The following is an 18,385-nucleotide window of genomic DNA, read 5'->3' on the forward strand; positions in this document are numbered from 1 at the left end:
CACAGCCCCCTTGCTTCCTTTGCTGCCTTGCTGTTAGGATCCCACGCAGAGTGGGACTAGAAGGATCTCCAGCTGGCACCCCCTCTCCCACAGCCACCAGGCACAGGTCACGACGCAGGAAGAAACTGAGACTCCACAACCAGCTACAGTGACTTCTCTGTCCAGCCCTGATCAGAGAAGCCCCAGGTGCTGGCTCCACTGTCTTGATACCTACTGGTGACTTGCTTGACCTTGCTTCAACAGCAGCACAGTGCTGGGGCAGCTACCTCTGTACCAGGCAAAGGGGCATCCTGCACTGTAGCTGTTCCTGGACTAAGGTGGCTTTGAATAGTCTTAGATCTCTATGCATCCTTTTCTGAGTCCTTTCTCATGTGAATTAGGATGGGGGGGGGAAGGGGAACCTTGCTCTTCTGGGAGTCTAAGGCCCTTTCTTTGACCTTCCAGCATTAGCAGGGCTCTGGGGGTACTCTGTCTCCTTGCAGCAGCAAGCACCCTAGAGGCCAAATACAGACATGTACTGTGCATCGAATAAAGGTTACAAACACTAACGGTAGAGAGGGGCCAGAGAAGGAACAGTTCATACCTCATAGCTATGAGTGTAGGCCCTGTTCATCTCCACCAGCTCCAAATGACTGTAGCCAAATGTAGGCCTCTTATTCAGCCTAAGTCCCTTGCTTTAATGAAAACCTGTACTCTGCTTTTTAAACTTAAAAACTCAACCAAAAAACCTTAACTTCTCTTAAGCCTTGGGAACATCTCAGTGTCTCAAGAACATCTCAGTGAGGTGAACTGGCCACTTTGAACCTACAGCTCCCTGCTTATCTTGTACTACTGCTGAAGCTGCTCGGCTCTGACATGTTCCATGATGCATAACTGTGAATTCAGCCCCCGATGTTAAATGAAGACAGCTTGTGCATGTATTTCGATGTCCTGGTCCTTCCACTTGTGTTTTCTAATCATGAGTATGTGTTTGGTGGAGGAGGGGCATGGAAGGAGGGGTGTGGGAGGAGGGGCATGGTCTCACTGTAGAATTCAAATCATTTGGGGCTCATAAGACTCATGGAAATGACACTGATGCATTGCCTTTCTGAGTACAGATCCTTCCTCTACACCCCATGCCAGCCAGGACAGGAGAAGGAAGTGCTCCCAGGCCTTCCCAGATGGTGAGGATTGGCATTATGTGAATTCATATGGGAACCAACAAACTTTTTGATTTGAAAAAAATATATAGGTAGACAGATAGTAGGGCTGTGCAACGCTTTGGGTGCTGATTCAATTTGGAGCAGATCTGGCCCGCTTCGGTGGCTGAATTTCCAAATCTGAATTGAATCAGGAGACCAATAAAAAGGTCTGAATCAGTCTGAAGCGCTCCAAATCGATTCAGAAAAGATTCAGAGAGCTTTGGAAATTTGGGCAGTCCCTGCTCGCTGCCGCAGGGAGCTGGACCTGGACTTCATGTGGGTCAGTAGGGGGCAGAGGAACGGGGTCTGGAGGAGGGGGAAGGGGACCACGGGGGGCCCCCTGCCAGGCCCCTGTTGTGTCTTGTGTTTTCCTTGTCCTGTCCCTTTAAGGCCAAAGCCCTCCTGTCCAGCACTGCAGGGTTCAGCAGCTTTGTGGCAGTTTTGCAGCACCGGTACTCCCTGTTCTCTGCCAGGAGGAAGCAGGGGCATCCTTGGTTCCTCTCCCTCCACAGGACTGGGTCAAGTCACAGGCAGAGTAGGTATAGGATCTGCATACATCTACTGATGCAACTGCTCACCTTGGATATGATTCCAGAGAATTGTAATAATAAATACCGGTTAGTTCAACACAGCAGTGTCCAGAGCGTTGTTGCTGAACTCACAACATATCATCTGGTGACGACAATGGGATCCTTTGCTGAGAAGACACCCCTAGACTGTGGGACACCGTGCTCAGACCAGGCTGTGTTTTGCGATCAGAGGGAAGGTTATTTTCTTCTTCTTCTCTCTCTAATACAGCTGATGTTAGTTAAAATGGCCACATTCATAGATTCATACATTCACAGATGTTAGGGTCAGAAGGGACCTCAATAGATCATCGAGTCCAACCCCCTGCATAAGCAGGAAAGAGTGCTGGGTTCAGATGACCCCAGCCAGATGCCTATCTAACCTCTTGAAGAACACCTTCAAGAGCAAATTGGATGCTTATAGTTTCATAGTTTCTAGGGTCGGAAGGGACCTGAGTAGATCATCTAGTCCGACCCCCCGCCATGGGCAGGAAAGAGTACTGGGGTCAAACAACCCCAGCAAGGTGAACATCTAGCCTCCTCTTAAACACCCCCAGGGTAGGAGCACCGCTTCTCTTGGAAGTTGGTTTGAGATCCTAGCCGCCCTGACAGTGAGGTAGCGCCTCCTGATATCTAGCCTAAATCTACCCTCTGCCAGCTTGTGACCATTATTTCTAGTCACTCTAGTCACTCCTGGTGGTGCTCGGGGGAACAGGGACTCCCCCAATGCCTGCTGATCCCCCCTGACTAGTTCATAACAAGCCACTAGATCCCCCCTCAGCCTTCTCTTGTGGATGCTGAACAGGTTCAGGTCCCCTAGCCTCTCCTCGTAGGGCCTGCTCTTCTGCCCCCTGATCATGCAAGTGTCCCTCCTCTGGACCCTCTCCATGTTGTCCACATCCCTCCTGAAGTGCAGCGCCCAGACCTGGACACAGTACTCCAGCTGCGGCCTGACCAGTGCTGCATACAGGGGGAGGATCACCTCCTTCGACCTGCTTGAGATGCATCTGCGGATGCATGACAAGGTGCAGTTGGCCTTCCTGACTGCATCCCCACACGGCTGACCCATGTTCATCTTGGAGTCAATGATGACTCCAAGATCCTTTTTACCTCTGTACTGACAAGAAGGGAGTTTCCCAGCCTGTATGTATGGTGCTGGTTGCATCACTTTGCACTTGTCAGTGTTGAATCCCACCCTATTCTCATCTGCCCACCCCTGTAACCTGTCTAGGTCCTATTGCAGCCTATTCCTCCCTTCTAGCGTGCCCACATCCCCCCACATCTTAGTGTCATCAGCAAATTTGAACAGGGTGCTTTTTACCCCCTCGTCCAAGTCGCTGATGAAGATGTTGAACAGTGCAGGCCCAAGGACCGAGCCCTGGGGGACCCCACTGCCCACATCCCTCCAGGGCAAAAATGACCCCTCCCCCACCACTCTCTGGGTGCAGCCCTCCAACCAGTTGGCCACCAATTTGACTGTGTGGGTATCGACACCACAGCCCCCCAGTTTCTTAATGAGAACGGTGTGAGAGACAGTGTCGAAGGCCTTCTGAAAGTCCAGGAAGACTATATCCACTTCTACCCCTGCATCTAATGATTTGGTGACCTGGCCATAGAAGGCCACCAGGTTGGTCTGACAGGACCTGCCTTTAATGAACCCATGTTGGTTGCCCCTAAGCATGACCTTCCCTGCTGGCCCCTTGTGGATATGTGCCAGAATAATTTTCTCAAAAAGCTTGCCCAGGATCGAGGTAAGACTAACTGGCCTATAGTTTCCCGGGTCCTCCTTCTTCCGCTTTTTGAAGATGGGAACCATGTTGGCCCTCTTCCAATCCTCTGGCACCACACCAGAGCACCATGACTGCTCATAAAGCCATGCCAGGGGTCCTGCAATGACCTCAGCCAATTCCTTTAGTACTCTAGGGTGGAGATCGTCCGGACCGGCTGCCTTGAATACATCCAGTCCCTCCAGAAGTTCCCTGACTAGTTCCTCACTAGCCCTTGGCCCAGGTGTGCCTCCCCCGGGGCCTGAGGGGGGCCCAGCGGGGGGTGACTGTTCCAGACCACACTGGGTCACATAGAAGAATTTGATGCAAGCCAGCTGGCTTCTTGAGACTCTTATGTTGAGGGACTATCCTATTACCTGGAACCCAACAAAGTGGAAACTCCAGAACAGAAGCGTGTGATCCTCCTGACAGTCTGTGGTGCCAAAACATTTGCCATTGTTCTCTCCCTCACAACATCTGCCTTACCAAACACTAAGTGTTATACTGAATTAATTGCCCTGCTAAAGGCACATTTTTGCCCATCGCTATCTGTTACCCTGCAGAGATTTAATTTTTTTAAATGGAACCAAAAGGCAAATGAAGGCATAGCAGATTACCTGGCTGAGCTCTGTCATCTTGCCGAATTTTGTGAGTTGGGGATCTCCTGGATGGCTTGCTTCACAACAGTCTTATCTGTGGGGTTTAAGATGAAGCAATCCAACCTCATCTGCTCTCTGAACCAAATTTGACCTTGGCTACTGCACAAGAAAAAGCCTTGGCAGTTGAAGCAGCATCCCATAATGTGAGAGAAATTCGCCAGGCATTCTCCAGCAATGTCTACTTACTCCAAAAAGGTCATGAATCAGATCATCACCAGCAAATTCAGTGGAGTATGCCCTCACCAACAGCACCACAAAAGCCAATTAGTCCACAGACATGTTTGAGTTGTGGCGGACAACGTAGACGAAGGGAGTGCAGGTTTCGGATCGCGGAGTGTCACGCCTGCAAGGAGAAGGGCCGCAGAGAGAGGGTTTGCCACTTGAAGGCCAGTTCCGGGAGACAAAAAGACTGTGGAAATGTATTCACTCTCAATCTACTCACAGATTAGAGTCCTCCCCAGAACATGAGGTACAAAAAACATATTTGATTCAAAATGTTGTTGTTGTTGAAACTCAATGGAAAGAAGTGCAAAATGGAAGTGGACTCAGGGTCGGGAGTATCCCTCATAGATGAAAACACATTCTTCCAGTTGTTTCAGCACCCTCTCCCCAAGCTAGTGAAAGTCAGTGTCACCTGCTTGACTACAATGGACAGATTGTGGAAATTTTGGGTAGCTGCAGTGTCAATGTCCAGAATGGCTCTGTCAGACCGCATCTACCCCTCATTGTCACTAAAGATTCACGTAAAAGTCTTCTGGGGAGAAATTGGTTCTCACCATTGGGAATCAGTATTCAAGGCGTATACAATTTCTGCACAGAAAGTCTGGAAAGGCTTGCCAGGGAGTCTCCCCAGGTATTCTCCAAGGAATTAGGAACTTACTCTGGTCCACCTGTGACGTTCCAAATGGATCCTGCGATAGCCCCTATCTGGATGAAGGCTCGGCATGTACCTTTCGCACTGCGGCCGAAAATTGATGCAGAATTTGATGGGTTTATTGCACCAGGGGGTCCTCAAGTCAATCGTACATACAAGCTGGACCACCCCAATTGTTCCTGTTTTAAAACCTAACAGCAGTGTTTGCAGCTGTGGGGATTACAAGTGCACTGTTAATATAGCACTTAAGCAGGATCCACACCCAGTGCCTGCCATTAACCAGTTACTATCTGTTTTTGCAGGAGGGAAGGTTTTTGCCAAACCTGACCTCACTCAAGCCTATCAGCAATTGATAGTGGGTGACAAGGCTGCTGAAGCCAAACAATAATTACACACCGCGGAGCACTCCATGTCAAGTGCCTCTCGTTTGGAATTTCTGTGGCACCAGGAATTTTCCACTGGTTCATGGAGAAAGTGCCAGCAGGAATTCCCAGGGTTGTTCCATACTTTGATGATGTGTTGATCATGGGGCCGTCTAGAGAGAAACTCACTGAGAGACTCAGAGAAGTTTTACAGAGGTTCGATAAAACAGGTATCAGAGTAAAAAGAGAGACATGTCAACAGGGAGTTTTCAGTATCAACTTTCTGGGATATCAAATTGATGCTTCTGACATTCACCCAGTTGAAGACAAGGTAAAAGCAATACATGATGCCCCTATACCAAAATGCAGACAGGATCTTCAAGCATTCTTTGGACTTCTCAACTTTTATTACATCTTCTTGAAAGACAAAGCCACCATAGCAGAGCCCCTTCATCACTTACAGGATAAAGGAACTCAGTGGAAGTTCAGACTTGCCAGCACAACAAAGCTTTCCAGGGCATCAAGAAGTTGCTGACATCAGACTCTGTCCTTGTTCACTATGATGAGCAGAAGCCACTGTCCATTACTTGTGATGCCTCACTGTTTGGTGTTGGCGCTGTCCACAGTCACACATTGCCTGATGGCATGGATGCACCTGTTGCTTTTTACTCAAGAACAATGACTCTAACTGAGAGGAATAATGCACAGATTGATAAAGAAGCGTTGGCAGTCATTGCAGGAGTTTAAAAAAATCACAATTACATTCATGGCCACAAATTTGAAATCCAAACAGACCACAAACCCCTTCTTGGAATTTTTACTACGGTCATACCAGCTCCTCCTATTTTGTCTCCTCATATGCAATGCTGGAGTATCATGCTAAATGCATATGACTATAAACTTTGTGTATAAACCTGGGAAAACAATTGCAAATGCTGATGCATTGAGCCTTCTACCACTACAGACATCTGATCATGTTACTCCTCCACCAGTGGAAGTTCTTATGCTGAAATCTGCCAGAAGACCCTCTTCAACCTGATCAGATTACAAGGATGACTGCAAAAAACTCTATCCTTGCCCATGTCCTCAGCTGGGTGTGGAGGGGCTGGCCTGCAGACAAATTGGCTGAGGAATTCAGGCCATTTTCATCACATCAGTATGAGCTGTCCGCACACAAGGGGTGTCTCTTGTGGGGAAATCGTGTCATAATTCCAAAAGCAGGATGCCAAATCATACTGACAACACTGCAAGCAGCACACCCAGGCATTGTGAGGATGAAAGCACTGGCTAGAAGTTCTGTTTGGTGGCCAGCTATGGACAATGACATAGGGTTGTGAGGGAGTGCAGCATTTGTCAAGCAACCAGTCATACACCAAAGGCACCAGTATTCCCTTGGGAAATGACAAAGGAACCCTGATTATGCATCCACATTGATTTTGCTGGCCCTTTGCAAGGTAAGAATTCCTTAATTGTTGCTGACTCATACTCAAAATGACTTGAAGTGATTACTGTCTCAACTCTTACATCAACTGCCACTATAACAGCTCTCTGTCAACTGTTTGCAACCCATGGGGTGCCTGACACTATCGTTTCTGATAATGGCAGTGCATTCACCTCAGCTGAGTTCCAAGGTTTTGCCAGCCACAAATTAATTTGAACTGTTACCATTGCACCTCGCAGGCCACAGGCCAATGGACAAGCTGAGCAAATGGTGCAAACTACAAAAGATGCACTGAAAAGGATTATTGTAGGAGACTGGCCTACCAGACTGGCCATATTTCTGTTTGCTCAACGTGAAATGCCTTACCCTACAACAGGGTCCAGCCCAGCAGAGCTTGCTATGGGTCGTCGTCTCAAGACATGCCTTGACCATGTTAACCCAGACCTTGTGAGAGACATGCAGTTTTGGAAAGAAAAGGAATTGCACTCCGCATTAGCATTTGGTACCTTATGCCTTTTCATTCCACAAGAGACTATGTTTGCTCAGAACTACGGGACAGGCCCACAGTGGGTTCAGTCTAAATTTGTGAGTGTCAAAGGACCTATATCATACAGTCTAGACTGATGATGGACAAGTTTGGAGATGTCGTGTGGACCAGCTGCATGAGCGTTCTCCTACTGATAACCCTTCACCTGAGCAAACTCCAAGCACCAATCCACCACTGACAGACATGGAGTCATTGGAGAAGTGCCTACCTGTTTCTACTAATGCAAACCCTTTGCCATCGCCGTCAGAAGGAAGCATCGCTGTTGAGTCTCCAGATAGGCTGACAGGGTCATGATCTGCTGAACCCCTCACTGAGGGGCTGTATGAGAAGACCACAGCAAAAGTAGAGTCCTCCCAAAAAGTTTGCTGAATATTCTGGCTAGGGGAAAGAGGTGTTGCGTCGTGTTGTGTTTTCCTTGTCCTGTCCCTTTAAGGCCAAAGCCCTCCTGTCCAGCACTGCAGGGTTCAGCAGCTTTGTGGGAGTTTTGCAGCACTGGCACTCTCTGTTCTCTGCCAGGAGGAAGCAGGGGCATCCTTGGTTCCTCTCCCTCCACAGGACTGGACTGGGTTAAGTCAGAGGGAGAGCACGTATAGGATCTACATACATCTACTGATGCAACTGTTAAGATCCACCTGGATATGATTCCAGAGAGTTTTAATAATAAATACCAGTTAGTTCAACACAGCAGTGTCCAGAGTGTTGTTGCTGAACTCACGACATATCAGCCCCATCCCCTGCCTGCTCCCCCGGCTCCCCTGAGTGCCCCTGGACCCCCGCATGCTCTCCCAGCCCCCCCCCCCCCCCCGACCCATGGCTGCCCCGCCTGCCCCAGCTCCCGGCTCTTTAAAAAAAATAAGCAAAGCCCTGAACTCACTGGTTGCTGCAGGAGCCTCAGGGGTTCTGGGAGTTTGTGGCAGAGCCCCCCACATGGTGCCGGGCAGTGGGAATCACCCCCCACCTGGCAGCAGCCCGTGAATGCCGGGCTTTTTTTTATTTTAAAGAGCTGGGAGCTGAAGCCAGGTGGGGCAGCCATTGAGGAAGCTGTGAAAGCGGACAGAGGATGGGGCTGATTTGGAGATTCAGCCAGTTTGGTGGCGGCCAAATCGATTTGGGACAGTGATTCAAATCACCGAATTGAATCACTGTCCCCTGAATTGGCCGAATCTGAATCCTAAGCGAATACTAGCTGCTTTGCATAGAATAGCTAGATAGATAGATATGCTACAACCATACCAGTATTCAGACATGTACATAGTTACAGAATCACATACCCATTACAATACAGGCACTGGTTCTCCTGTGCACCCATTACAAAACTCACACCTGTGCACCCATCCTCATTCCCTTCACTATTACAGTTATGCTGTTCCTCTGTTCCTTCCCTTCGTTTTTATATCACTGTCATTGTCTCCATCATCATTGTTGTTGTCCTGGTTGTCACTGTTACTCCATTCACTTTCTTCATTGTCCTCATTTTCTTCCTCACTGTCATGGCTCTCTTCCCCTAGGGTCCTTGAACAGTCTGTGCCAGTGGTACCTCTGCCAGATGATCTTTGCCAACTCTTTGCCATCCTCTCCTACTGTCTTCTGGTTGTAGTTCTACAGTTTGCTCAGTCCTGTTTTAAACATAGTCCTTGACTGAGAGCTTTGTGTGCCAGTACATCAGGAAGTTCAACAGGGCAGTCCTGATGGAGAAAACAAACTGATTGAAGTAGGCTGATAGGGTCCCCTGTTGTTTGGTCAGGTGCTTGTACAACACCACCTCTTTGGTCATAGTGCTGACTCCTGTCACCACACAATAGAGCTAGTTTACCTTCTTCTACACCTCCTTGAACGGATACAAGAGTAGACAAGCCCTGAAAGATGCTTGGGCAGTCTGACTTTCTGGATTCCCCACTAGCGAGACAACCACAGGCTACGCAAACGACAAACATCACAAGCACAGTTTTGGGATTTGTGCAGCCTTGACAAGCCCCAGGGAAAATGTTGGGGCCTTTAATTATGCCATTTTCACCTTGTCATGTCTTCCTATAAAAAACATCTAAATCATTAAAAGGAAATTCTAGATGGAAACTTTTCTGAATGGGCATTTTCCCTTGGAGTTATGGTTTGCCTCCTGGCATCCTGACACACACACACACACACACACACACACACACACACACACACGATTTCATTTGACTGAAATTTAGATTCACAGTAAGAAGAGGGAATCGTTGTATGCTTACAACAGGAGCACACATTGGAATGACAATGCAGAAAGTTTCACTGGCAGCTTCATCCCCCAGGTTGTGGAGCTCGTGGCAGCAGGTAAACAACCATTCCAGAACTTCCCCATGCCCTGCACCCTGGACACCGGTGCAGAAGTATCATGATACATCTTTGAAAATACAATCTCTGATTAACTGGATTTGATCACATGGGTGAAGATGAGTTCATAGGCAAATGGATATTTGGAAAAGGGGTGGGAGTACAGATGGATAAAAGGAAATTGATGGATGTTGGGAAGTGAACTGAAATCACTAGGTAGGTAAAAGACTGATAGTTAGAGCTGTATGCATGAATAAATTAATGAAGGAGTAGTTGAAAGAGAGGCATGGATACATCTCATGTGATAGATAATGGGCCTGAAGTACAGCTTAACATCTAACTTCCTAGACTAATTCTGTGTGTGTGTGAGAGAGAGGGGGAGATGGCAGAAGATAAAGAATCTCTAGACAGTACCACCTCTGAGCTGCTTAATGAGGATTCCTGCTTTCTGCAAAATGGTATTAAATGGAAGTTAAGCAAGGCTGCATCATCACTCTAATGCTATTCTCAATATTCCTTACTGCAACGCTACATCTGACCATCAACAAACTTCCAGTCAGAGTGGAGCTAAACTACTGAATGGATGGTAGGCTGCTTAATGTCAGCCAACTCCAAGCCAGAACCAAAACCACTCCAACCTCCATCATTGAGTTCCAGTATGCTGATGATGCTGTAGTGTGTGTTCACTTGGAAGCAGACCTTCAGGCAATCATCAACATCTTTACTGAGGCATACAAGAAAATGGGACTGATGCTTAACATTCAGAAGGATAAGGTCCTCCATCAACAAGCTCTTAATGAGCAGACCTCAGCTCCGGTAATTCAGATTCATGGTAAGACTCTACAGAATGTTGTGTGTTTCCCATACCTCGGAGGCCATCTCTTGCAGAAGGCTGACATCGATGAAGAAATCCAACACTGCATCAAATGTGAAAGTGCAGCCTTCAGATGCCTAAGGAAATGGGTATCCAAAGATCACAACATCAGATCAAAACCACGCTCATGATTTATCAAGCAGTCATGATCCCTACCTTACTGTACAAGGCTGAGACTTGGACAATGTACAGGAAACACCTCAGATCGCTGGAGAAGTATCAGCACTGCCTGCTGAAGATCCTTTGAATCCAGTGGGAAGGCAGATGACCCAACATTAGCATCCTCTCACAAGAAACACTACAAGCATCAAGGTGATGATCATCCAACATCAACTTCACTGGGCTGGCCATATCCGACTCCTGAAGCAAGTTTTTTTTCCCAGCTCAGTCAAGGCATACGCTTAGGAGAAGGGCAGAGAAAGGTCTTCAAGGACAACCTCAAGGGCAAACTGGAAAAAATTAAACATTGACATCAACTTGTGGAAGTCTACTGTCCAGGACTGCCCCAAATGGAGGAAGAGTCTGCTGCAAGGATCTCAGTAATTTGAAACCATACAATGGCAACAAAAGATGGAAAAGCAAGAGTGGCAGGAACAGCGTGTTGCGGACCAGATCAAGAATCCAGAGCCACCCACACTTCATGGAAACGTTCCCAGGTTGCAGCAGAGTCTGTGATCTCAAATCAGCCTTGTCAGCCATCTTCAGACCCACAGATAAGGCAATAATGGAAGACAATCCTCCTCCTCTGTGAGGGACTGCCAGTGATTGAATAAGCATTTCCTTTTTTAGGGTGAGATTATAAAGCTGATGAACTCTGAATAGTTTTTTATTTAATAAAAGAAATACTGAGCTACATCCAGCATACATTTTTGCAGCTCTGCTGTTCTGCCAGCTCATCTCAAGGAATGAAGGGCTCAGGGGGAGCCAGTTCTGAATATAATTCAAGGAAAATAGCTTTTAAAATACCAGTGGAATAATTTGTAATAATAAAAGAGCTGCAGCTTATCTGAAAAGGAGCAACTTTGACTAGAAACCCCAGGAGCATATGCATGGGGAAACTGGAAGGAGTGCTTGCTGTTGTATTAATGGTGGGGAATTGTTCTGAGATTCTGAAGTAACCTAATGTTGGCATAATTTCCCTGTGGGAGGCCTTTGGTGCTTGCAGTGATGCTGTGATAGCATGTGCTGTCTCCAGGCCTGGGTCCTGGATAGATGTAGGCTCATGTCAATAGGAAATCAAATCACATAACCTTTGCTGTATTCCAGAGCTGATTAAGCAAAAAAAAAAAGGGGGTTCAGTCCCTAACACCATGCAGATACAGGCTACATCCTAATAGACAGGGGTGCCAGCTTCCCACACCTTCGCTCTGGAGTCACACCTACTGGAGCTTCCAAATTAATGTTCTCCAGATCAGTGCTACAACTAGCAGCTCCGCAGTCATTGCCTGTTGATTCTGGATTTAGCACTGCATGTTCAGTATCGTCTGGGAGAAAAGAAGAGTATATTAACTAATTCATTACTGGACCACTGATTTCCTTCCAGGTACCAGTAAGTTTAACTTAGTGATGGGCCTGAACCTGAACTCAGGGTCCAAAAGCTTCAGGGTGTGTGTAGGGGAGTAGTTTTAAAATCTGGACTTGGAAACAAGCCATATATACCTGTCAGTACCCAAAGGTGAATAGCTATCAACATGAAGAGATTCCAACTGAAGAATCCCTATTGCTTTTTGTATAGATTTTACTTTTAAGCTATCAGCCTGTGTGAAGCCTGTATCTATGTCCGTGAAGTCTCTCTAGGGCTCTTTCCACCAACATGTGCCTCAGTCACTCACATTACTGTGATGCTGTAGAAATGCAAAGGGAAAATATTGGTTATGAATGATCACTAAGATTCTTACTAAGTTAGATTTCCTGGTTCCCATTCTCAATAGTTTCAGGGAACTCCAAGGAAAACACAATTAAAGGAAATGGGGGCAATATGTTGCAGCATTTCCCAAAAGAGGAACCCCATAACATGTACAGAAACAACACACACCAACAGTGCAACGAGTAGAACAGCAGCTTGTGGCATAAGATGGCACAGGTATCTCTGACAGAGCTCAAGGAGGGCAGAACGCCAGAGGCAGGACCTTTACTCCATTTTCTCAAGATTATACTCAACACAATTAGTCATTTGATTCCTCTCCTCCTGGTGATGGACTATCCCTTTCCCAGAGGTCTTCCTTAAAGATGAAAAATGGTCTTGCTGCTTTTCCTCATCTACAAAATGGAGCCAATCTTTCTCTCACCAAAATGTTCTGATGAATTCATATTATGTACATGTTCTGACCATGCTGTGGAAGATGCTATATGGGAAATTACAGTTTTAGTGACTGTTTAGCAGCATTAATATACAGCAATGACTTTATTAGACTCTGCTACAAAACACCCAGATCAGGCTGTTTGCATGAACCCTAGTTCTGTGACACTAAGGTGATATTTCTTGCCCTTTCAGGCTCTCTACTGATGCCATTGGCTATTCCAGGGCCTGCTGTTGGAGGAGATGTGGTGGGTTAAACTTTGGATGATCTTGGGAATGGCAGGCTAAGGCTGGGGCAGATGTTCATGCAAAAGGGATGCTTTTGGGCACTGAAGTGCCCCTCCTCAACGAGCAGCACTGGATCAGAGGAGGGACAGACTCAAGTGCTCTGGGTCAGAATATAAGGGGGCCGGGGGGAAAAGGACTTTGATGGTGGGGGTCTACTACAGACCACCCAACCAGGGAGAAGAGCTAGACCAGGAATTCTCAGGTCAGCTCACAGAGACAGTTAAGTCAAAGGATGTGGTCATCATGGGTGACCAAAACTATCCAGACATTTGCTGCAAAGAGCAGTCAGCCAGGTCTGACCGCTCATGTAGGTTCCTAGCCGTGTTACAGGACCTCCACCTAACCTAGGAGGTGCACAGTCCTACCAGGGGAAATGCGTTGTTAGACCTGGTCCTGGCCACAAGCGACGACCTGGTGAGGGGACTGTGGGTGCTCGACTACCTGGGCGATAGCGATTATTGCCTACTGGAATTCACCATCCAGCACAAGATGACAAAGGCCTGCAGTTAGCAGCCCTGGACTTCAGGAGGGCTAAGGAGACTGGTTGGGGAGGCACTGAGGTCCCGGAGGGGTGGGGAGTTGGGAATCCAAGAAGTGTGGTCGCTCCTGAAGGAGACCATCCTTCAAGCCCAAAGGGGGCAAGAGTGCTCAGAAGTCCCCATGGCTCACCAAAAGCATCCAGGAATGTCTCAAAGCTACGAAGGAGGCGTACACCCAGTGGAAGGGAGGGGCCATCACCAGGGAGGATTATACCTCTGTTGCTCAGGATTGTAAGGGGACTGTTAGGAAGGCCAAGGCAGAGATGGAACTGGGACTAGCGACCCGGATCAAGGACAACAAGAAGTCCTTTTTAAATGCATTGGGGGCAAAAAGAAGGTTCTGGGTAATGTGGGCCCCCTGCAGGACACACTTGGAAATCTGGTGGTCTCACCAGATGACAAAGCTAATCTATTTAACAATTTTTTTGCAGGGACCAGTTCATCCCCCCACCGGGATCCCCGATGGTCCCATGGGAGGCGCAGCCAGGCCCAGGGTCAGAGAGGACCTAGTCAGGGAATTTCTGGAGGGACTGGACGTGCTCAAATCAGCTGGTCTGGACAATCTCCATCCCAGAGTGCTGAGGGAATGAGCTGAGGTCATTGTGAGACCCCTGGCACGGCTGTACGAACACTTGTGGTGCTCTGGTGTGGTGCCAGAGCACTGGAAAAGGGCCAATGTGGTCCCAATTTTCAAAAAAGGGAGGAAGGGGGTCCCAGGAAATTATAGGCCTGTTAGTCTTACCTCGGTCCTGGGGAAGCTCTTTTAGAAAATTATCCAGGTGCACATCTGCGAGGGGCAAGCAGGGGAGTATATGCTTAGGGGCAACCAAAACAGATTCATTAGCAGCAGGTCCTGTCAGATCAACCTGGTGGCCTTCTATGACCAGGTCACAAAATCCTTGGACGCAGGTGTAGCAGTGGATGTAGTCTTCCTGGACTTTAGGAAGGCCTTCGACACTGTCTCTCACCCCATTCTCGTTAAAAAAATTAGGAGATTGTGATGTCGATGCCTACACAGTCAGATGGGTCGCCAATTGGCTGGAAAGCCGCACCCAGAGAGTGGTGGTGGACTGGTCATACTAGACCTGGAGGGAGGTGGGCAGTGGAGTCCGCCAGGGCTCGGTCCTTGGGCCCGTACTGTTCAACATCTTCATCAGTGACTTGGACGAGGGGGTGAAAAGCACCTTGTTCAAATTTGTGGATGACACTAAGATGTGGGGGGGATGCGTGCATGCTAGAAGGGAGGGACAGGCTGCAATTGGATCTGGACAGGTTACAGTGGTGGGTGGATGAGAATAAGATGGGATTCAACAGTGACAAGTGCAGGGTACTGCACCTGGGGAGGAAGAGCCAGCAGCATACCTACAGGCTGGGGAACTCCCTCCCCATCAGTGCAGGGGCAGAAAGGGATCTTGGAGTCATTATAGACTCCAAGATGAACATGTGCCGCCAATGTGGGGACACAGTCAGGAAGGCTAACCGCACCTTGGCATGCATCCACAGATGCATCTCGAGCAGGTCCAAAGAGGTGATCCTCCCTCTCTGTGCAGCACTGGTCAGGCCACAGCTGGAGTACTGCGTCCAGTTTTGGGCGTCGCACTTCAGGAGGGATGTGGACAGCATGGAGAGGGCCCAGAGGAGGGCCACCAACATAATCAGGGGGCAGCGGGGCAGGCCCTACGAGGAGAGGCTATGAGACCTGAACCTGTTCAGCTTCCACAAGGATGTCTGAGGGGGGATCTAGTGGCCATCTATAAACCGGCCAAGGGGGACCAGCAGACAATGGGAGAGTCCCTATTTCCCCGAGCACTACCAGGAGTAACCAGGATTAACAGCCATAAATTGACTGAGAGTAGATTCAGACTAGACACCAGGAGGCGCTACTTCACTGTCAGGGCGGGTAGGATCTGGAACCAACTTCCAAGCAACTTCCAAGTGGTGCTGGCTCCTACCCTGGGGGTCTTTAAGAGGAGGCTGGATGTGCACCTTGCTGGGGTCGTTTGACCCCAGTACTCTTTCCTACCTATGGCAGGGGGTTAGACTTGATGATCTGCTCAGATCCCTTCCGACCCTACTGACCATGAAACTATGAAACTAAGTGTGTCACAGACAGTAAACGGTGAGTTTTGAAGACTGAGCTTCTGCAGCAGTCCCTCAGTCTCCCTGTTCAGCTTCTGCATTGCGAACCACTAGGGGGAGTTGAAAAGCTGGGCTGAAAAGTCTACTCATCTGGAAACCAGTCACTGCACGATTTTTAAATCCATCTGGAAAAGTCCATCTACCCTGCAATTCCCCTTGCTAAGAAACAGACAGCTTTATATACTCAGTCCCTGTCCTCCAGTTCCTTTAAAATCAAGTCATTCACTCACTCTGAATAAGCTAACATTTTCAGTGGGTACATAAATCCTATAGGTCCTTTGCAAGCTCCACACCCTGGGTATTTGTATGCCACTGCTAAATTTCATCCCAGCACCTAGAAATCAGTTGGCCTATCCTGGCCGTGACTTTTCAGTTTCTCCCCATGAAGTGAACAATCAGTTGAACAAAACCAGAACATCAAGCAGCTAGAACACAAAAGGATTTTAGACAGTGCATGACTTTTGAGATCTCTTTCTCAGACAAGAAACAGATGCTTAAACAATGACATATTGGTTGTACCCTAGAAACCACACCATTGTTTCACGATAAACATTCAGAATGAACTGGGATTAGGGTTCCAGAGCTCTTTCTAGTTATTCTGATTGGTGGATTTCAGGAGAAATTGGAAGGCAGTTGGAATCATTAAGGGCAGGCGAGGGGTGGAATTCTATTTCTCTTTGTGTATCTAAATGGCAACTTGTTAGTCACATAAGTGCCAAAAATGGCACTTATGCACAGAGAGTAATTTTGTAGTGTGGATGCATAGTAGGAGGAGCACGGGCAGCAGGCTACACACCAGCTGCATGCATGTGTAACTTCATACACACACCCACTGAGGACCTGTACTGGTTTCCAAGCAATGTAGATAGCCAGAAACCCATGACTAGCAAGTGTTAGATTAAGGAAGACAGGCCTGGTTAAAACCCAAAGTGTGGTCTAATTGTTGCACACTGAGACAGCTTTAGGCGTCTTCTGTGCGAGGGTCCTAGAACGTGGATCTTTGGCCTCGATGGTAAGTGCTCCAGGCACTCAGTTATTGTGGCTGAAATATGAGAGGAACCTTGCCCTCCTCCTCCTCTTCCAGGCTGTGTGTGTATGTGTACCCAGGGAATAGCTGGCACCGGCAGGCTTATATGTCCAAAGTATGACACAGGGCCAAAAATGGCCCAATAGCTAGAACAATATCATTTAGTGTGCAAAGAGAAATATAACTATATCCTTGGTGTGGGGAGACAGGATGGGTTGGCTATGATTTATCTCTACCTAGGAAGACAATTTTTGTTAAATATTAATATAATCCAGTGTAGAAATGCAAGGTAAAACACTCTAGCTTTTGCTGTTCCCTTCTGTAACACCCACCTATATTTGGCTCCCAAACCAAAGTGTAAGGCAGGGAGAATGGTCAGCACAAAGTGGTTGTCCTCTGCTGTTATGTAGTCCACAGGGCAGGGCTCATAGTCAGCTGACAAAGTTTAGAGCAGTCCGCAGGTTGCTCTAAATAGTTGACTGAATGGGCAGAGAATCAGAACATTCTCAGCAGCTCCTTGTCAGCCTCTTCGCTATGCCCTACAGGAGTTGGATACAGCAGGGAATCTGGCTCTTAAAGCACTTATGATTCAACCAATATAATTCTTAAGTAAGTGGTGTTCCTATTACTCTGACTGGCTTAATCTGTCTGGCAAAATCATAAGGGACATAGAAATCTTCATAGCAAACTCCTTAAGCATATGAATTTTGTCAAACTTTTGAATAATTAAATAATCTATTAAGGATTTATGCTTCTATATGTGCCAAGCCCCCTGTCCCAAATGTAATAAAGAGGAGAATAAAGTAGAACAAGCTGGAATGAGAATCTATAATACGAAGAACAAAAGCAGATAAGTTAATTTTATAACTTCGGGAACCTATTTTGCTTTTGGCTTATTACTAGTTAGTGAATTTAATATAAGACTTTCAAATTGCATGATTAATCTTCACAAATATGTTACATAGGATGAGAAGGGTCACAGTGATCAAATCGAGTTGTTTATGGTTTTATACTGTTTGATATATTTCCCCCGTGCTACAATTCTGATATAGATAATTATTTTTGTTGAGGGCTAGCTGACTTGCTGGCAACAAAGGCAGCAGAGAGGTTAGGACTTCCAGGGCTAGGTAGGGACAGTAAAAAAGTCTGAGGCTAAATTGATTAAGTCTTTGCAAATTAATCTAAATTGCATGGATTAAATTAAAACAGAAGCCAACAGACATTTAGGAAATGGAACCACATGCCTACAGTGGCTCAGGCCAGAAGCCAGGGGGCACTAGAGTAGGGCTCTCTGGCTGTGTGTTCACTTCCTTTTCCTGTTGTCCCCAAGGTCTCTGGGATTTGCAGTCCATATTTACAGTAGCAGGACTCTGCAGGGTTGCTCATCATTTCCTTTTCCTGCTTCCAAGTGTCTCTGGGATTTGTAGTCTACAGTTGCAACCAGCAGTAAGTTTGAGTGGGGGAAGGAGTGTTTAAGCCCCCTCCCTGGTCCCAGATCCCAGCAGGGAGGTTG

At 47.4% G+C, this 18,385-nt stretch overlaps 1 long non-coding RNA gene across 5 annotated transcripts in view; it reads right to left on the minus strand.

The window, feature by feature from the left end:
- Positions 1–8,295: 8,295 nt before the first annotated feature.
- LOC149858363 (uncharacterized) overlaps positions 8,296–18,385 on the minus strand; it is a 63,336-nt gene continuing 53,246 nt past the window's right edge. The window contains exons 4-5 of one of the 5 annotated variants that reach the window (XR_016443899.1): positions 10,737–11,029; positions 8,300–9,081 (exon numbers count right to left, since the gene is read on the minus strand). This is a non-coding gene — a long non-coding RNA (uncharacterized LOC149858363). Of the gene's footprint in view, positions 9,082–9,652; positions 10,658–10,736; positions 11,030–18,385 lie in introns of those variants that run through there. The other 4 variants (XR_016443901.1, XR_016443903.1, XR_016443902.1 and 1 more) reach the window with 4 other exon arrangements.

Source organism: Crocodylus siamensis, chromosome 8, assembly GCF_052110815.1.
Source record: "Crocodylus siamensis isolate JL-2025a chromosome 8, ASM5211081v1, whole genome shotgun sequence".
NCBI classification, from domain to species: domain Eukaryota; kingdom Metazoa; phylum Chordata; order Crocodylia; family Crocodylidae; genus Crocodylus; species Crocodylus siamensis.